This window comes from Sceloporus occidentalis, unplaced genomic scaffold, assembly GCF_023333645.1.
Source record: "Sceloporus occidentalis isolate IW3139 unplaced genomic scaffold, rSceOcc1.0.p SCAF_1, whole genome shotgun sequence".
Taxonomy (NCBI): Eukaryota; Metazoa; Chordata; class Lepidosauria; order Squamata; family Phrynosomatidae; genus Sceloporus; species Sceloporus occidentalis.
In genome coordinates, this window is record NW_028316981.1 from 41,265,151 (window position 1) to 41,286,300 (window position 21,150).

The 21,150-nt window shown below is 42.2% G+C and overlaps 1 protein-coding gene across 6 annotated transcripts in view; it reads left to right on the plus strand.

Annotated features, from left to right (window-relative positions):
* Positions 1-8,780: 8,780 nt before the first annotated feature.
* CHL1 (cell adhesion molecule L1 like) overlaps positions 8,781-21,150 on the plus strand; it is a 325,279-nt gene continuing 312,909 nt past the window's right edge. For 4 of the 6 annotated variants that reach the window (XM_089519736.1, XM_089519728.1, XM_089519766.1 and 1 more), the window contains exon 1: positions 10,174-10,620. The gene's annotated coding sequence lies outside the window, so the exon portion shown is untranslated. Of the gene's footprint in view, positions 9,087-10,171; positions 10,621-21,150 lie in introns of those variants that run through there. The other 2 variants (XM_089519748.1, XM_089519774.1) reach the window with 2 other exon arrangements.

Sequence of the window (21,150 nt, forward strand, 5' to 3'; positions counted from 1 at the left end):
TGCCCCAGCTATAACACTTAAAAAGGACTTGCCTTCGTAGTTTTTAGATACTTTCAACAGCAGCCATCAGTTAATACCATGCACAGGACCAGTAGCAGGACTCACAACTATACAGTATCTAAGCACCTATTGGAGTAGTACAAGTCTTTGGAGCGGGAAACACATGGTCACATATCCCATCTGCAAATGAGATTGGTCATACTTACCTGACCTCGAACTGAGTACCAATGGATACATTGAGATTTACTCTTTGGCAAGTGTGTTTAGGAAGCTTTGCAGCCTGAAAAGGAAAGTTACTCTGAAAAAAAAGATCTTTATTTCCTTGCTGTTCCCCTCCACACAGTGACAAATAATTCCCCCCTCACAGTGCAGCTTACACAAAAAAACAACAACACCCCTGCATTATAGCCAAGGAAGACAGCAGAGGAACAGGAAGCAGGAATTCTTACTATTCAGTTGTAGATATGTACACACATGCAAACACAAACATGTGTGTGCACATATATACTTGAAGTGACACAAACAACCAAAACACACCACAGACATTTTTATATGTGTGTGTGTGTGTGTGTGTGTGTGTGTGTGTGTATAAACAGACAATTAACATTCCTATCAAAATTCAACACTTAAGATTTTAGTAGAAGAGAACTAGCATTTTTTAAAAAAGTAAATAACAGGTAACTTTCTCGGGGGCACGTGACTGATTGGTAAAATGGCGGTGTGGTCAGAAAATACTGTGTCTCACATTACAAGCCATCACATATGTGATTTTAATAAAGAAAACGTCTCATTACAGTTTCTACTGACAATTTTTCTGATCGCTCTAACTCAGAAAGGTTACAACAGAGCAGAAAGAGTACAACCAAAATGATCATGGGGTTGGTAAATTTTCCCAGAGAAGAAAGAGCTGGAAACTTTTAGTTTACCATAAGATTGCTGAGAAAGGCCTGATGAGATGGCATCACTCTCCGATCCTGTCAATCAGACCTGGCACGGGTTCCACAGTGGTGCTTATGCACATAAAACTGCATGGCACATAGGCCAAAATTATATACTTCATTTCTAAGCAATGTTAACTTCTGCCATTATAAATCAGAGTAACACAATGGCACTGATTGCCAGTTGGTTCTTCTTCATGCAAAGTATAATTAATTTATGGAATTCACTGTTACAAGTCATCTTAGACACTTAACATGGAAGATGAGCTTGTAATGGAGACCTATTTTGAGAGCCTAGCTTTTGGTTATTTGAAAGCTGACCCTCATGGTTTCATAGAAGACTGACATCTAATCTGTATTGCAGAAATAATGCTTTAACTGCCATGGCTCCATCCTATGAAATCCTGGGATTTGTTGTTTGTTGTGGCATCAGAGCCACAACAAATCCAGAATCTCATAAAATGGAACATGGCAGTTAAAGTAGAGTCAAATTGCATTATTTCTGCAGTATATATTAGAACAAAGACATCCCTTTGCGAGAAAAAGAAGACACACTCTAGAGCAGTGATGGCGAACCTGTGGCACGCATGCCAGAGGTGGCACTTAGAGCCCTCTCTGTGGGTACATGTGCCGTCACTCCAGCCCAGAGTTTGTTACTAGAAAGCCAGAGGGACATAGCACTTTGCAATACATAAATGGGTTTTGGGTTGCAGTTTGGGCACTCAGCCTCTACAAGGTTCACCATCACTGCTCTAGAGCATTTGTTTCACAACTCTCCCTCAAAACTCAAGTATTTCATATAGCCTGGTAAAGTAATGAGCTTTTTGACAGCCATCTAGAATAGAGACTGTATGAATCTACCCTGTCGTTCTTTTCTATGCAACTGCATACCAATATGCAAGGTTGGCAAGAGGTGGGGAGCAGGTTGGGCAAAATACCCAGGCCTCAGTTTCTGGGGGCCAAGACATGGGGAGGTGGGTGAACAACATATTGCAAAATAAACTGTGGTATCTCAGGCCACAGATTGCTTCTGCTGTTTAAATCTTGGCATTTCTTAATGTGATTCAGACAAGGAAAAGAACATATGCCTTGAGACCAGAGTTGCAAGGCTGATCTCTGCCTTACAAGACCCCAGTTCACATTTGGACAACAAGCATTTTCTATAGTAACATTTACGGCTTAGTAACATTTGGTCTGTAGCAACTTTTTTGTGAGGGAAGGGGGATTAAGCTTCATCCTCTGTGCCCAGGACCAGGCTTCAGTAGTCTTGTTCATGTGAACGTCATACCCCTCATAATTTTAAAGATGAAAGCTGGGACACATATGACCACACAACATCATTGCATAGTCAAGACAGCAAAAGTTATTAACGAGAAAGAACACATAAGCTAGGAGAGGCTGCAGCAGTTTGCTTTTGCCTAAATACACAGGAAAGAACATGGCTCTACCTCTGCTCTTTTCTCCCTCTGTTGATTTAATTGAATGCAAACTACTTCTGTACTTTGAATTCCATTTGGAGCAAGGGCAAAAAGGAGGAAAGTGGGAGGAGGAGAGATAAACCAGGGAATTTTAAAAGCGGTTCAAAAAGTGGGATGGCAAAGGATTATTCAGGACTGTCCCTGCCAAATCAGGACAGGTGGAAGGTATGAAACTCCTCCCATGAAACTTAAGGCTTCCTACCTTGCCTTCAAAAGAAGAAATATGAGCTAAAAGAAGAATATGAGCTAAGAATATGCACTACTAAGACTGAGAGCTGTACTGGTGGGCTGGAGGCTGTTGTTGAGCCCACCTTCTCATGAGACTTTGTAGGAGAAACTTCAACCTATATGGGAGAATCTTCTCTAAACCAGTGCTGACCCAGTGTCTAGTGCCTTTCAATATCACCTTCACAGCAAGGATAGCTGGTGGATCCACTGCCCAGGGAGTGGCACATCCATGTTTGATTTTATTGTTGCTCCTTGTACAGCTGCTCTGAGTGGCATGGGAACCCATCCCTTCACCATCAGCAGAGTTCCTGGCAACTAAGAGCAGATGCAGGAGGAGGCTTGTTTCACCTGTGACAATGGCTCCAGCAGCCATCCCTGGGTCACAGTATTAGATGCAGCTGCACTGCATTTGATCACACATCATGATGGTAGGACTTTTAAAAATATGTGGCAACTTACCAAAATTCTGAATAGGAAGAAATGAAATTAAGGGGAAAAACATATTTACAAACTGAGCAAAACTGATAGGTTGATCCATCTCAGTCCAGGGCTTTGACTACCTGACTCTTCAAAGTCTGAGTTTCAATTTCTGCATATTGTACTGTGTCAATGTTGAATCAGGCTGGTTTTCTCTTTATTCTAAGATGTTCCTCATCTTTAATACATTTTTGGGAGGCATATATTCTCCATTCTGTGAACAGCTGTGTCTATTCAGGATGAAAAGAACTTGTCATTAAAATAAAATAAGTGTGTGGGGGAGAAATGTGATGCTGGTAGATTTCCCTGTCTTTACACAAAAGTAGTGAGAGGGCAGATGTTTCTGCAGAATATATCAATTTAATTCTCAAGTTAGGATAGCAGATATACAGGGAGGATGTGATTGAAGAGAGAAAATGCCCTGTGAAAAATTAAGTTGATTTAAAATTTCAGAGAAATAGAAGACAGGATACATCCCAAACCATTAAAATCAAAGATCTGCCCTTGCCTCCAAGTAGTAAAGTCATGCTTCCTGTGTTGTTGTTGTTGTTGTTGTTGTTGTTGTTGTGTCTTTCTAGTCATTTGCAACTTATAAAGCTCATAAAGTGAACCTATCCCAGGGCTTTCTTGGCAGGATTTGTTTAGATTTTTTTCCAACTTCCTCTGAGGCTGAGACAGTGTAACTTGCCCAAGGTCACCCAGTTGGTTTCTATGGGTGAGTGGAAATTCAAACCCAGGCCTTTGCATTGACCACTGAAGCACACTGGCTCTCTTATACTTGCTGTACTGCATGTAGATGTATTAGATATGCATCAGTTTTGCTTGGTTTTGTTTGCCAGAATGTTAGAATTAGGACTAGACGGCAAGAAAAGAAAAACAAAGGAAGGTTGGCATGTTTAGCAAGAATAGTGGAATAGAGCACAGGATTCACAGGAAGGAAGAAACATGCAGCGTACAGTTTGTTTTTAATTTTTGATGTATTGTTATGTGCTTTTTAACCATGTTTTACTGTTTAATTTTATAGTTGGGAGGGAGGGTTGGGCCTGGGTCTTGTGGGGCTTGTTGTTTTTATTATTGTGTACTGTATGAACTTTGTTGTTACCCGCCTCAATCCTCAAAGCGGAAGAGGCGGGATATAAATAATAATAATAATAACAATTATTATTATTATTATTATTATTATTATTATTATTATTATTACAGATGTCCTGTTGCTTTTATCAGTGGAAAACTTTCTCTACTTCTGCTGATTTCCAAGTCTCAAAATCTTGTGTATTTTTTTTCTTCAATAAGAGCTAATAGTGTGCTAGTTTATGCCCCATTCTTTCTGCTTTTTTAACCTAGTATTCTGGAGAAGCTAAATTTTGTACCTGACATCAAATTCCAGATGGTGCTCATATGGATGCTTAGAAATGACAGACATATAATCCAATTCATGTGTATGAAAAGTGAATAAAATTTGCACAAAACAACATAATGATGAGATAAGCAAGTCTGTTTTCACATCTTTAACCTAGAAAGGATTTGTAAAAACCAACTCAGGAGTATGTCCAAGGTTAGATTAGTGCATTAACTGATGATGGGTAGAAATTGCTAAATAAATATGAATTTTCACCATATTTTGAAAAAGGAAACATTGATGTTTGTGTGCTTAGGTTCTCTTTACCAACTTTTATTGTTCAAGGCAGGTTACATTACTTATATTCTATATATTTAGGTTTGTTTTTTTTTAATGGCAGCTTAGGAAATCATTTGATTTTTCTTTTTCTTTTTCTTTTTTTATCAGAAGGCCATTTTACTCAACTGAGGTATGGGATCATAGAATCATAGAGTTGGAAGAGACCACAAAGGCAATCCAGTCCAACCCCCTGCCATGCAGGAAATCACAATCAAAGCAATCCCCTACAGATGGCCATCCAGCCTTTGTTTAAAGACTTCCAAGGAAGGAGATTCCACTACACTCCAAGGAAGTGTGTTCTACAGTCTAACAGCTCTTACTGTTAGGAAGTTCCTCCTAATGTTGAGGAGGAATCTCTTTTCCTGTAGCTTGCATTCATTGTTCTGGGTCCTAGTTTCTGGAGCAACAGAAAACAAGCTTGCTCCATCCTCAATATGACACCCCTTCAAATACTTAAACAGGGCCATCGTATCACCTCTTAACTATCTCTTTTCCAGGCTAAACATACCCAGGTGCTTAAGTTTCTCCTCATAAGGTATGGTTTCCAGACCTATAGTTCTTTGTGGGTTTTTCAAGCTATGTGGCCATATTCTAAAAGACTTTATTACTGATGTTTTGCCAGCATCTGTGGCTGGCATCTTCAGAGAACGCTGACATAGAAAAGAGTGGTGTGTATATATACTGTGTGACCCTGGGTAGGGAGGAAGGATTTGCATGTTAATCTGTATATTGTTCTGTTGTAGAATGGCAAGGCCTCAGGGTGGGAGGAGTTTAACTCATACCATGCAGCTGCAGACAAGTCTACATTGGGGGGGGGGGGAGTATTGGGATACACAAATGTGCGGACACCCACAGTGCTTACGTAACAATGGTAGCACCTATGTACACAGGGCGCCACCATTGTTACAGCAGCGGCATGTACTAGGGTTAGGGACCGTGCAGGGAATGTACCACAGTTGCAAGGTCACTAACTTCCAGGAACAGGCGTAGCTGGCATATCATCTGAAGCTGATAACAGGCACTCCTGACTGTCGTGTTTATCTGATTCATCATCTGGAGCTATGGATCTAGGAACAACCCCAGACTGCAAACACAGTCCTTTGATGAGAGTGTAACTTGATCTAGGACTGGAGGTTGTATCCTGATACCTGGATTTGGGGCCACTACTGTGAGTACCTCCATTTTGTCTGGATTCAGTTTTAATCTGTTTTCCCACATGCTGTCCATTACTATATAACAGAAGAAGAGAGAGCTTTAAACCAAGCATAAACACAAGATAATACTGTAACATCATTTAAAAATATTCAGCAAAAAACCTAGAAAGAATAATTCATTAAGGTTAAATTTGTCCCCTCCCTCCCCCACATGCAAAAAAATGGTCTAAGAACAACAGTTTTTAACTGTCTCTAATCAGATTATCTGGGAAACAGTGCAAATCTTTTAACATAGATTTTGTAAGTATAAAGTGACAGGTGTCAGCTGGTAGTTTTTCTGGACCATGTGCAATGATTTGCATGTCTTAGTATAAAGTGGCTGGAACTGTTTTTCAGTAACTGCAAGACAAATGATCTCTGCCCACTTCATCTCCAGAATGTGTGATATAGCTGGTCTGCCAAGGCTCTCTAGGGTGAGATAATCAAATATCCATGCAAAGGTTTCTTTCCATTGCATTAGCTGTTACAGTCAGTGGAAACCCCCATCAGAGTCTTGCCTGTTCTGTCATCACAATGTGCTCATCATCCCCAAGTGCCTGCTAGATCATGCTGTTGACATATGCCCATTTGGTCATGCTGATCAATGCACAGAGATGGAAAGTTGCCATTTCAAAATTCTCCTCAATCACACAAACATCCTTAATAGTGTTATGCTGGACTCCACCCTTTCGTTGTTGGCTATTCATCAAAGGGAAAAGGAAAACCAGCTACTTGCGCACTTTCACAGCACACAGTTATAGCACTATGATTTCAATTTAAATTCAATGGCAACATCCTATAGAATCCTGGGATTTTCAGTTTAGGGAAGAACATTTAGAATTCTCAGCCTAAGAGCTCTACAAACTCCAGGACTCCCATAGGTCATTGCCATGGCAGTTAGAGTGGAATCAATGCTATTACTATATAAATGTGGAACACCTCTTAAAAGTTACTAAAAAGAAACTATGGGCCCGTACAAACAGGCCAAAATAAAGCTGCTTCTGGTCACTTTGGAGGTATGCTGTTTCAATTATGAATGTGTCCTAAGAGACCAGCAGCCATGCCAAAGCCACACTCCAGTACTAAGGACTGGAGCATAGCTTTGGTGCAACTTCTGACCTCTGAAGATGCATGCATCATTGAAACAGCATACCTCTAAAGTGACCCAAAGCAGCTTTATTTTGGCCTGTCTGGACGGGCTCTATGATAGTTATATTATAACAAAAATACTTTTGAGATACGTAACTGATTACTTTTAAAAAGTAAGCTCTGTATGACCATAGAGAATAGCAAACTCCTTGCAGAGCTTTCTTAAGGATCTTGCAAAGCAAAAGGCTGAATTGCAGTCAACTCCAAGGATTTCTTTGGAGGTGTAAGCCTCTGTCTGGCTGTGTGAAATGGACAAAATCACAACCTAGTCCAATATATTTCTGTGATTTTTCAGAAACTATATGTATATACAAACAGATGGACAGATAGATGAGGCGCTGGAAGGAACCAAAAGAGAAACAGAAGGGGATGGGGTGGGGTTGTAAGCATGCCAGGAATCTGTTTGCCGCTGTGACCTGTAGTGGGGCTACTGATGTTTCATACACATCATTGTTCAGTCCTTGCAGCCACTTGTTTGGAATCATAGATGCCAGAACTTGAGTAACATCACAGACAGCAATGCCAGTAAGACCATTTAGCAAGATCCAAGCTATGTATTTTCCTAGGACAGTCAGCTACAAACCTGCTTGATCTCATTTGTTCAGACATGTAAGTGCAGAAGGGATGGCTTATTGCCTCACAGCCTCTACCAGGGCATTGCACAGGCTAGTTGGTGGGTCAGTTCTGGTCCTTTGAGGACAGTTGCATACTGTGTTAGAGATCAATCACTTCTGGTCGGTGCATTCTAATCAGGGTGACCAGTTGTCCTAACTGCAAAGGAGGACAAGGCACCCTAAAATAGAGGACATTTGAGGGAAATGGAGGACATTACAAAATAAACACTGAAAACATGAATGTAATTTCATGCTTCTTAGTTAAGCTTGGATTGGAGGACCTTTTGGAATTCCTCCTGGACAGACGTTTGAAAGGTAGGCCATGTCCTGGAAAAGGAGAACATCTGGTCACTCTGATTCTGGAGGCCATGGAGTATGGCATCAGCAGTTGTGTAGACAGATGGAGATATCAGTGCATTCCAGTGGTCAGGTGTCCTAACCACAAAGGAAGACACGGCCCCCACAAAATGTAGGACATTCAAGAAAAATTCAGGGCCTTACCAAATAAAAGCTTAAGACACTACAATAGATATAAATTCATGTTTTGTTGAATTCATTCTTAAAAATGGAATACCTTTTGAAATTCCTCCTGGGCAGAAACCTGGAATGGAAGACGTGTCCTGGGAAAGGAGGACGAGCTCTGGTCACACTGAACCCTCTCACTGGACATACCTTGGCAGAATTCAACTAATAAGGAGTTTATGCATTTTTAAAAAGGTAAGGAAAGGGAAAGGGGAAAGGAAAACACACTGTCAGTCTACAGATGAGATTTCCTAAAAGGAAAAATATATCTGTCATGCCTAATGTTTGCTCACAGAGGGGGCAGGTATTCACAACTGGTCCTCTTGGCTATATGGGGGGGGGGGGGTGTCCTCTTCCTCCAACCAGAGCCTTTCAGAGCCATCCACTTTCTCAGGTGCTTCCCAGCCTGCTTTCCAGGGACATCCAGCTGGGAGGGAGTGGCAGCAGGCAGAGAGAGAGAGATACCTGAGCAGGCAGGAGATGCAGCTGGGAGGCACTACTGTCTGAATCAAAGAGCATGCCAGGACTGGACTTTTGGCAGCACCTTGCCCTTGGGCAGCTGGCAAAGAAGGAAGCGGAGAAGAGGGAGAAGGCAGCTGGCAGGAAGGCACTCCCATCCCCAGCAGCCTAAGAAGGAGGAAGAGGGAAAGGGGTGTGTGCGCCTGCCAGGGAGAAGAGGGCAGCTGTGCCAAAGAGGAAGCAGCCCATGCCACCCTCTTGCTGCCCAGTGCCCTGCTCTTGAAGCCCCTCTTGCCTCCTTTTCTCCCCTGCAGCTTTGGAAGGAGAAGGACCGGGCAGGTTTTTTCAAGGTAAGGCGGGCTCCCAGAGGAGCTTCTGGTTGCTCTTGGTAACGCTGCTGGTGTGTGTGTGTGTGTGTTTCAGCATCGTGGCAAGAAGATCCAGCCAGAGACACACTGGGTGGGTGGGGGACTGTGCATGCAGGAGATCAGGGTGGGCACCCACTTCACCGTCCCCATCACTGCCATGCCTGGGCTTTGCACTTGGTTTTGGAGGGAGTGTCCCTACCTGTGTCTCTCTCTGTGTGTGAGAGAGAAGATTCTGCATCCACACTGGGGAAATAACCCGGTTTGGACCCGCTTTAACTTGTTGTCTGGCTCTTTGCTATGGAATTCAGGGAGTTGGAGTTGGTTGTGGGGCCCAGAGCGGAGCGTCTCACCTTAAGCGGGAGGGAGGCCACAGTTGTTACCCACTACACACACACCCTGCCTCTCTCTGTGTGTGTGTGTGTGTGTGAGGGCATGTGTTGGGGAAGCAATACTCAAAAGCAGCCCATGCCACCCAATATTGCCTGGAAAAGGAGCTGTTTTGCTGGTTATTTTATTTCGGGCTGGGGGCGGCTCTCTCTCTCTCTCTCTCTCTCTGTGTGACCTGTGTGTATGACACCTCTCTCTAGTTCCTTCCCAGTTGTCACCGGCTGAACAGGCTGGCTGTTTGCAGTAATAAACGAAACCAAATACAATAGCTTTCTCTGTGTGTGTGTGTGAAGGCATGTGTGTGTGTGTCTGTGGGGAGCAATTCACAAACACATCACCCAATCTCTCTCTCTCTCACACATATATATATCTCCCCCCATCCTTTTGGGCCACCATTCTAGGTTTCCACAAGTCAGAGGAGCACCTGCTGCCTCCAGCAGAGAAAGCCCCTTTCCCCGGGGACCCTGGGCCTTTCTCGCCCTCCCCTCCGAGGCAGCAGCAACACCGTCCCTGCTCTGGGCTGTGTGTGTCTCTCTCTCTGTGTGAGTGAGTGTGCAGAGCTGGGAGAGATTTGGGAGGTTTCGGGGCTGGTTGCCATGGCTCCCTGGAAGCTCTGCCGAAGGAGATATTGATGCCAGTCACGAAGAAGGCACCCTCCTGCCTGCCTTCTTTCCTTCCCGCGCGCTGAGAGGGTTTCGCCTTCTTCTTCTCTTCCCGTCTTCCTCCCCACTCTTTTTTTTCTTTTCCCTCCTCCTCCTCCTCCTCCTTCTCTTCTTCCCTGTCTTCCTCTCCCTTCTCTTTTGCCTCCCTCCTCCTCTTCTTCCCTGGCTCTCTCCCTCCTTCCTTTCCTCCCTCTGTTTTGCCTTCCTCCTCTTCTTCTTCTTCCTAGTCTTCTTCCTTCCTCTCTCTTTGCCTCCCTCCTCCTCCTCTTTTTCTTCTTTCCCCCCTTTTTCTGGGGCTTCATTTCAGGAGGGGTGGGACAGTCTCCTCGCCCAGGTCCTGCCTCTTCCCCACAGACACACAACACAACCCAACACAACCCACACACAGAGACACGCGCAGAGAGCGAGAGCGAGAGCGAAGCTGCCCCCTGGAGCCCCGCCGTGCCCCTGGCAGCCCACCTGCCCAGGTAAGGGGCTGCCCTCTGGCGCAGATGCTCTCAAGGGCGTGGAATATTTTCATATTGCATTGTTTAATTCTCTTTTAGGGGACGAAGAGGAGGGATTTGGAGGATTTTGCAGGGAGTTCTAATATCTAAACCGCCTCCATGATCTTTGACAGAGAAGCTGGATACAAATTATATATATATATATATCATAACAGATCTCTCTCTCTCTCTCTCTCTCTCTCTCTATGTCTCTGTCATGATTTCAGAGGGCGAGGAGGGCAGAAAGAGGGCTTTCTCACCTGGAGGAGGCCTGGCTCCGAAAAAGAGCTTTCCAGAGAGGGACTGAGGCTGCGTCCGCACTGCAGAAATAACCCGCTTTAGCTGCCGTGGCTCAGTGGTGTGCATTTCTGGGAACAAACTCCAGTTCTCAGGATTCCATAGCCTGGAGTCATGGCAGTGTCGAACCGGATTATTTCTGCAGTGTGAGGATGCAGCCCGAGAAGGAGGGAGAGGGCTGGTTTGGTTTCATTTTCCCTGCCCTCCTAAGGGCTGTGGGGCAAAGGGGGAGACTCCCCTCAGGACCAGCTGCCTGTCTGGACTAGTTCAACGGCCGCCCTCCGCCTTCTTCCCTCGTCGCTTTGGCCCAGCTTTCCCTTTGGCGCTGTGGGGCTGAGCCCCTTGGCTTAGCTGGGCTCCCAAAGGTCTCTTTTTCTCTCTCTCGGCAATAAAGGCGCCCAAAAAGAGAGGGGGAGAGAGGCTCATGGTGGCGCCTGGTCCCCAGTGATAGGGGTGGCTGGATAGGCGTAGGCAGCATCCTCTTCTTGTTGGCCGCCTTCAAGTCCCTTCCACTTATAGATTTCCTGCATGGCAGGAGGTTGGACTGGATGGCCCTTGCGGTCTCTTCCAACTCTATGATTCTATGGTGACCCTAAGGGAAACCTAGCATGAGGTTTTCTTCAGAAGGGGGCAGGCCCATAGCAAGGCTGGGGCATCTGGAGTGCCCCCCCCGGACCCCCAGCCAAAGGGAGCCCCAAAGAGAATATAAGAAAAAAAATAGGACCCCCAAATGTCCTTTCTTCCCCAGGGCCCCTAAAGACCTAGCTACGGGCCTGGAAGGGGGTTGCTTTCCTCTGAGGCTGAGAAGGTGTGACCTGAGCAACCTCACCCAGAGGGTTTCATGGCTAAGCAGGGATTTGAACCTTTTGACACTCAAACCGCTGTGCTGGTCCTCTGGTAGTGGCTTTTTTATTATTTTAACCCCCCGCCCCTTCACCTTTCTGTTTTAAGACCACCATGATGTCTCAGAGTCCTTTTTTGCACTCAGTTAGTTGCATGGCCTCAGGTGTATTTTGTGGGGAGTGAATTACTGGGTAATGTCTGGATAAGGTGGAGGCTGTGTGTTGAAAAGATGAGGAGACTTTTTTCTGTTTCCCCAATGGAAGGAAACCCCTTTTGTGTCTCCTGCTTGCTGTCCAGAAGTGCAAGTCAATGGATTTGAGGAATGTTACAGTTTGGCTTTGGCTTTGATCAACAGACCTGGTTTTGCTCCAGACTCGTTTGGCTGTGCAGAGATTGATTTTGGTTTGCAGTAGACCGAGATTTAATGCATTTAGTTTGTATCTGTGCTATCTGTTGCCTGTGGTTTTACATTTTAACCAAATCTTTGCTATGCCTATATAAATACATTTAGGTTGAGTGTATGATATTGTTTTGTGAGTTGTTTAAATCACGACTATTAGCATTACATTCAGTGGTACATAGGAATAATGATTTATGAATAACATTAGTTCAAAAAAGCATGAGTAAGGATTTTGTATGGTGTGAAATGGGAGGAGGTCAGTGGGGGGGTATGGCACCATGAGATACCGCACAGGGTGACACCAACCCTAGTGATGCCACTGGGTCCAGAATAAGTTCATGATGCATACATACCAGTGAAATCCAGGTTGAAATGTAACTATCTATCTTAATATGCAAAGAGATCTTGTAGCACTTTTGATACTGAGAGATACAAGTTGGCAGTATGAGCTTTCGTAGACTTGAGTCTCCTTCCTCAGATGGAGACTTGAGTTTTTCTACATTTGAGTCTGAGAAAATCAACCTATCTGAGGAAGTAGGCTCAAGTCTATGAAAGCTCATATAGTGTGCTTGCCATATGTGGCTTTGAGCTAATGCATACAGCATGCCTAGATGGACAAAATGGTGTGTGCGTTGCAGGTGCGCACCACCATAGGAAACAAAAGAACTTGAGTTTATGCATTTTCCCATATGCGGGGAGGGGAGGAAGGGCCCACAGTACTGCCAACTTCAATCTTTCAGTTAGTCTCAAAAGTGCTGCAAGGTCCCTTTTCATACTGATTTTCCAGACTAATATAACTATACATTTGATGTATAGTTAATTTAGAGGAGACCTTGAGTCCCTCCTCAAACCTGGACCTAACTCATCCAAAGTGGAGACAGCCCAATGACTGCTTGACAATCATTTCCCTTGATAAAGGTAAAGTGAATGGAATGAATTATAAAGCCAACTCTTAATCAGGTCAGCTCTATGAATTTTCAGATCATAGTTTAATCCCCTTTAAAAGTTAGTCAAATATGTTCATAAAGTATCACAAAGCCTTATAGAGGCAATCTCATAAACATATGTTGTCCCCAAAGTATGTGTCTTTGTGCATACCAATCCAAGCCCCTGTGTCTTTGTGTGCCTCAGACCCCCAACCTGTTACTCTGAGTTGCAAATTCTAAAGTGAAAGAGTCTAAAGGGAGATGTATCTGTGCTCTAGCAGACATGAGTGGAGTGCTCTTTCACATCATGGTATCCAGGGCAAGGATGCTAGGGTTGCAGACTGAATGGATCAGGGCCAGTGTGCATGCCCCCATCACCTTAAAGTTTAAGACCTAAACAGTTTGAGCCCTTGCGAATTCTGGCAAATGCCTGGGCAAGGCTTAAGCAACATTACTTTTGAATGTATTGTATCAATAGTTTCTTAACTGTCTTTTTGTATGTGCCCTTATAATAGGAATGCTTCCGTAAGGACATTCTGAATTGAGTCTTAAGTAAAAGTGATTTTATACAATAGAGCAATGCAAGGGTGGTGGAGATTGGACTTTAAAGCCCATGATCCCTTACACTTGTCTATGCTGGCTAGCCTTGATGAGATTTGGAATTGTCTCCTACATCTCCACTGAAGGTTTGTCATATGTTTACATCAGAGCTTAGAAAAGGTACATTTTTGGACTGCATCTCCCACAATCCCCCAACAAGCATGATCATTGGTCATGGTAGGGTGTGTGTGTTCATAAGCTGTAGTTCAAAATTAGTTTTACAAACTCTGCATTATGCATAATGTGTACATGTGTATGTGTCCAATAAATTATACACAAACACCGCCCCCCCCTTATAAATGATTTTATTATGTTTTAAATATCTTTATAAATCTGATTTTAACATTTAAAAAAACCCTGGAATTTTGGTCCAATTGTTTGTTAACTTTTGTATTAATGGTTTTTTGTTGTATTTTGTTTTAAATGGTTGCCAACTGCTTTAAATTCTCTACTGGGAAAAAGACAGGATATAAATTACTTAAATAAATAGTACTATATATACTGTTGACAAACTTTGAGAAGTTCAGCATGCACATGCTCATGCACGCACACACACAATTTTCATGGACTTCATGATAGCATATAATGGAGCTGTTACACATGTTCTTTTTTTCTTTTCTGTCTTCTCATGGATACTAATAAAATATTTCTGCTGGCATGTGTTCAGATTCTGTTTAGCCTAAATATGTGAGGATGAAGGGCCACTAGCCCCAGACTTTATACTGTTCTCTACATATAGAAGGTGACTTGAAAGTAAAACTCCCCTCTATCAATCGAAGCTCTCTATATGATTTGAAAATCTTCCAAGGCCCAGAAGTCATGTGTAGAGACTCTGCTCTCCTATTGAACCATCATGTGTAGAGGACAACAGAAAAATGGAACTGTAAGGCAAAGCTAGTGGCACTGTAAGGCAAACACAAACACACATACATACACACACACTCTCTCTTATTTATTATACTTAGGCTGTGTTCCTACTATGATTTAAAACAAATTGCTGATCGGGTTATATGACCATCGTTCCCATTTGAAACCGGTTCCGATCCTACTGTGATCAGTTTCAATCACGATGAAGTAAGACAAATGCAAAATTAAAAAATAAAATAAAAAACCCCGCTCTTTCCTGACACTAGTTCTTTAGCAGTTCTTTTGAAAAGAATCTATTCTGAAGTGTGTTCAACAAGTGGGAATGACTGGTCTGAATCACATCATTCTGGAGGGGAAGGACTAATGGCAGAGGGGTATTTACCATTCCTCCCCAGTTTTTGGTAGATCCACCACCACCACCCTTGATTCATTGATTTTGCAAGTACTTGCAATTACCTGGGCGATCCGATGACAGCTCATAGTTCAAAACTTATGAACTGAATCTTCTATCAATTTATTTTAATATATATATATAGTGCCCAAGCCGAGTTGCCCAGCTACCGCTTACGTCACTGATGACACACAGATAATTGACATGCATTTTGAAGCAGTGCAAACTAGTGGGGTTGACAATCATGCCAAAAAAGAAGCGATTACAAGGGGATAATGAAAAGATCCACTTTTATAGTGGGAACAATGGATCTTTGGGAACTGATTTACCAATACAGAGTGAAGACAAATCCCAAACTGGTTTAAATGTAAGTAGGAATGAGCCCTAAGAATCTAAAAGAATTCTTCACAGCGGGAGAATATACAGCAAATGAAACTCAGTGTGAGCAAACAAAATGATGCATATTGGGTCAAAAATCCTTGCAGCTTGCAACTGTTGTTGTGTGCCTTCAAGTCATTTTTGACTTATGGTTAGATTTCTGACTTATAGGTTTGCCTAGCAAGATTTGTTCACTAAGGCCAAGTGAGTATGGCTTGAGTAAGGTCATCCAACTAGTTTCCAGGGCTGAGTGGGGATTTTAACCTTGAGCTCTGGAGTCATAGTCCAATGCTCTAACCACTACACTATGCTGGCTCTTGCAGTTCAACTATACACTGATATCTGAACTGGAGGTAACCAACTAAGAAAAGGTTCTTGTACTGTGATACGTAGCATAATGAAATGCTAACCAAGTATATAACTGTTGTTAAAAAGTGTGTGTGGTGGTTCTATGTTGGGCATAATTAGAAAGGAAACAGGCAATAAGATGTTGCTGACATTTATACCCCACCTGTCCCCAAAATTGTAACTCATGAATAAAATAAGTAAAACTACCAGTATCACTGTCTTTTGAAAATCAGTAGGGCAACCACATCTGGAATGTCATGTACCTGGTGACTGTATTGGTATTTTAGAATGCAAAAAGCACAGAAAGGGGCAATCAAAATGATCATAGAGGTGCACAGAATTATGCATGGTGTATGGTTGTAGAAAGTAGATACAAAGAAGCTTTTCTTTCTTCCTCATAAAAGTAGAAAGAAGATGAGTAGAAGAAGTTTCATATAAAAGGAAACACTTCATACAGTGCATAGTTAAACTGTGGGATTGGTTGCCACAAGATGTAGTTACAGCATTAAAAGGGGAATGGATAAATTCATGGGGTGTCGGGCATTATATTACCTCCAGCTTCAGAGACAGTATGTCTCTATATGTCAACTCTTAGGAAGCGTGAGATGGAGGATACTATTACGTTCATGTCCTGTCAGTGATTTTCTAGTAGGTAACTGACTGTCTGCTGTGCCAACACTATCTTGCACTGGACAGATGGTCTGGACTAGATGGTCTGATCCAGTATGATTCTTCATATAATAGGGATAATGTTTTTAATATTCTGGTCAGGCTTCCAGATAAACTCCTCCCACACATCTCACTAGCCAACACCACAATATTTTTTTAAACAGTTTAACATTTTATTTTAATTAGTTTTGTTCTATTACAGGGAAGGAAGTGTTCAGTCCTTTTTTAAAGTCTTTTTTCTTAGCACTGACATCAAGGATACTTTTCATGTTCTCTGAATTCTACAGGAGTGAAGCCAGTGGTTGGCTATAAAATTAATGCATTAAAATGGATCAAGACAATTTTTTCCTAACTGAAAAATATGAAGTTAACATGCTATGGATGTTGAGCCTTTGTAAAGGAAAAAGGAATGCTGTTTTCAGTTCCTGATGTTGTGTGCCTTCAAGTCATTTCCAACTGTGGCAACCCTAAGGCAAACTTGTCATGGCATTTTCTTGGCAAGTTTCTTCATAGGGGGTCTGCTATTATCATCCTTAGAGGCTGAGTGTAACTTGTCGAAGGTCAGCCAGTGAGTAGAGAATACCAGGCACTATACAACAGATGGGCAAATAGAAGTGGGTTGATTGGGATGCAGTCATCATCACCATCACCACCATCATCATCATCTATATTTTACTGTTCTCCTCCAAGAAAGAAGCAAGAGCATAGGAATGTTATGGAAACCAGATGGATGTGATAGGAGCCAAATAAGATTAGAGGACCATAGTGTAAATAACATATCACTTGAGCCAACATAGGTAAGTGAAGAAAGGCATGGGATCTGATGGAGACAGAGAAGGCTAAGCTGCAGAAGTTACCTGCCCTGAGATAAAAGGGATAGATATAAACTGTTCCTTTCAGGCCTGCAGCGAACTGGAAACTTGTCCATCTTAATTCCTGTGACATCTGTGACACCACTAACTGGATCACCCTGATGTCACACAATAAGTGGCACCTGCTTAAATGTCTAAGGAGAAGGTGGGGGCAAGAGAGGAACAAAGACACTGAGTACCTCAAGCCAGAATTGTACAGAACTTTCTGGGTTACAAAGAAACCAGAAGATCACCCAGGGTGAAAAAAAATAATACAATAAAATAGGAAGTATGCCCAGTCCACCCGTCTGCTTGGAAATCTTTCTTAAACATTGTGTTTTTGGAGGAAGATGCTTTCTTAATAAAAGGGAGAAGAAAACCCCCAATGAATTGTGATATAAGGGTTTAACTTTTACCTGCATTATGTGTTGAATGCAAAACCATGCAGAATGAAAAAGTATATGAGTGTGAACTTTAATGGGGGTTAATGGCAGAGTATTTAATGAGTGTTAATCGGCAAATATTAATGGTATTGTCCTTAGTGTGTATTTCCAAGTATCCTTTTATGTTGGCCATTATTTTTCTAATGCTCTCCATGCCATTAGAGAAGAAATGAGTGGAGAATGAGTGCTTATATTAGGGATGAGTGAGAAATTGCCAGAGATGCCAAAACTTGTAGCTTCATTCAGTCCAGGGCTTAACGCCATTAGATTTAAAATACCCAGGGGGAAATCTTGTCCCATTTTATATATCTGCTTTTTAGTTTCCAGTTTTGACAAGTATTGCCATCACCTGCCCACCTGGGGCTGGCACAATGCATCCTTTACTAACTGCAAACTGGTTAGATTCTGACATCTGATAAACCATATAAAGATGGAATATGTTTACTAGCATAAGGCATCTTCAACCAGGTAGAGAAGATTTGCATCACTTTGCATGTAGGTTGTAAACTATCTATGTGGCTTACTTTACTGTATTGAAAACTAAAGTTGTTCTGGTAGCCTGGGATCAAATTTATGTTAATAGTTACTTGATTTGGATCTGTATAAAGTTTTATTTTATTTTGTGCCATGTTTCTTTCAAATGTTTTTCACACCTCTAGGTTAAATAATAGTTGCTTAATTCATATTCTGGGCTCTGGCATGCATTTCACCTATCACACACTCTTAGGGACCATTTTCCAGTTCCCTAGCTGGTGGAGTCATGCCTGGGTCTAAGGGAGGGGATGAAGCAAACAAGCTGAAACGTGTTAAACAACATCTAGGGAGCTTTTAACTGGAAGTAGAGCCTTCTTTTTCCTTAGGAAGAATCATAGCTGCATGAATTCTGCTATACTCAGAAGTAAGAACAGAGCTTTTTAAATGTTACTACAACTCCTAACATGATCTAGTCAATATGTCCCAACATTAACTTTCCAAGCTCTGAGAAAGATAGTTGGAAAAAGAAAGAATGGCAAGAGGCACCACAGTCAGTTCCACAGCAAGGATTTCAAATGGCTTCTCAGAGCAGTTAGGATGAAGCCTTATCAGTTTCCTCATTGCTGTTCACTTCCAATGTACCTTTTCTCTGGGCACATTGGAAGTGTCTCTGAGGTTTTATCTTCTTAATTACTTTACCTATAACTACTTGTCACTCATCTTGATTATTATCATCCCTGGCATGCAGTGATATTTTATACCTATGCAATACCCATTTGCAATATCAATTTGCAATATTTTAGAAATGTACAAGATATTTTAATATGTAGCAACCCTTGTTCCCATCTTCTCACTCATCACTTGTAGATGATAACTTGCTATTGATGCCACACTTCATCTTTAGCTTGTTGTGGCTACAGACACTGCATTTACAGGAGCAAGAGAGATAGATGACTCACATACCCTACTTTCACACTTACTTGTAGCTTCCAATATGAAGCTGGTGAATCTCCTCCATGGAACTCCAATTTAGGTAAGAGAAATAAATTTGAAAACAGTGAGTAGGAATCATTCATGCTTCCCATTATCTCCTGGAAGTTCAGAAATCTCAAATTGTTTCTGTGGGATGGAAAGAAGTACTTCAGTGGTTGCATAGCAACCATGGCATTTGCTTCCCATGGCATTTCTGGAGATCTAATACAATGTTCATATAACAGCTTATTTAAGTTGATTCATCTGCTGTCAAATGCACTGGAATGGCAAAGAGATGAGGAAGGAGGTCCTCAGATCCAAAACTCACTTTCTACTGTAAACTGAAACAATGGCCTTTGACATATCTCTCTTATTTACAACTCATAAAATAATAAAGGAGATTTACTATACAGGGTAATTGTGAGGGATTGAAAATAATGTACATGAAATCTTTGAATTAGAAGCATAATCTAAATGCTGACAAAGGGCAACAGTTTGTTTGCTGTGAGACTGTGCATATATGATTATGATAATGGGTTGTCTCTTTATCTGGATAACTCAGCTGAGGGGTATAATCTCATCTACAGGTAAACAATGGGTTAATGATGTGTTGGTTTTCAATTGAATTTATTGGAAGTCAGCATCATGAATGAGTAACAGAGATCACAAGAAACAATTGCCCCATGAGGATGCCCATTTGGGCAGAGGTGTGAAAAGTTTGAGATGCTTCCAAATTAGAGTTTATAAAAACCTCAGGTGCTATCAGGGACAGAGGCACCTGCCTCATCTAAGGAGAAGCTTGGTTGCAGGTAGGGTTGCCATAAGTGAGGACCTCCAAACCGGGACAAATGTAGGGCAACATTTTCAAATGTAGGACACGTTTTCATAAAAATGGAGGATGCACAAAAAATTGAGTTTTTTTAAAAAAAAACGTTAATATAAATGCATGTTTTTAGGCATGATCAAAATGGAGGACATTTTGGCATTATTCCTAGACAGATGGCAGAAATGTACTTGCCCTCAGGTTCAACTGTACTTCTCAGAAGTGTGTACTTGGGCAAGGGACTGTGGTTTTTCTTCACTGAGCATGAGTTTGTAAAAATCACAGCAAGTTACATTGGCCATGCCTTAGAGGCTTGTTGATATCAATATCACCATCATCATCATCATCATCATCATCATCATCATCATCATCATCATCATCATCATCATCACTATAATTGTCCAGGAAAGGCAGACTTGTTAGCATTCAAAGCGCCATAAACATACAGAAAATGCACTTGCATATATTTAATAATAAAAAATAATGAAAAAAACAAGGCAGGGGTGTATATATTTGATAATAAAAATTGTAATAAAATAAAAAACAAGCAATAATAAAATTAATGAAATAAAATAAAAACAAGCAATAATAAAAATTAATAAAATAAAATAAAAACAAGCAATAATAAAATTAATTAAATAAAATAAAAATAAGCAATAATAAAAATTAATAAAATAAAAAGCAATAATAAAAAGCAATAATAAAAATTAAAAAAATTAAATAAAATAAGTATTTTATACTTTTAAAAATAATTTAAAAAAAACCCAAAATACCAAGGCAGACCTAATGGCCACTGACTCAGCTTTCCTCCTCCTCCTCCTCCTCCTCCTCCTCTGCCCCAATTATGCCCTGGCCCCTTCAAGGCACCCTTCCTCCGGATCCTTCCTCCTCCTCCTCCTCCGCCCCAATTCTGCCCTGGCCCCTTCAAGGCACCCTTCCTCCGGATCCTCCCCCCTCCTCCTCCTCTCCCCCCTCCTCCTCCTCACGATGGCTGGCGTGCATGGAGGGAAGTGGGGCAGGCGCGCGCGTGCAGAGGGAAGCAGGGCAGGCGCGCGCACTGCCACTGGCCCCTGCTGAGGCCTGGGCGGCGCGCGCCGAGGAGCCCGTCCTCTTTGGCCAGCTGGCCAATGGCTGGCTGGCCAAAGCAAGGGACGAGCTCCTGTTTTGGAGCCCCACGCGCGCGCAAGCCCTCACACTGGAGGCGCGGTGGCGGCGGCGCTTCTGCCACCG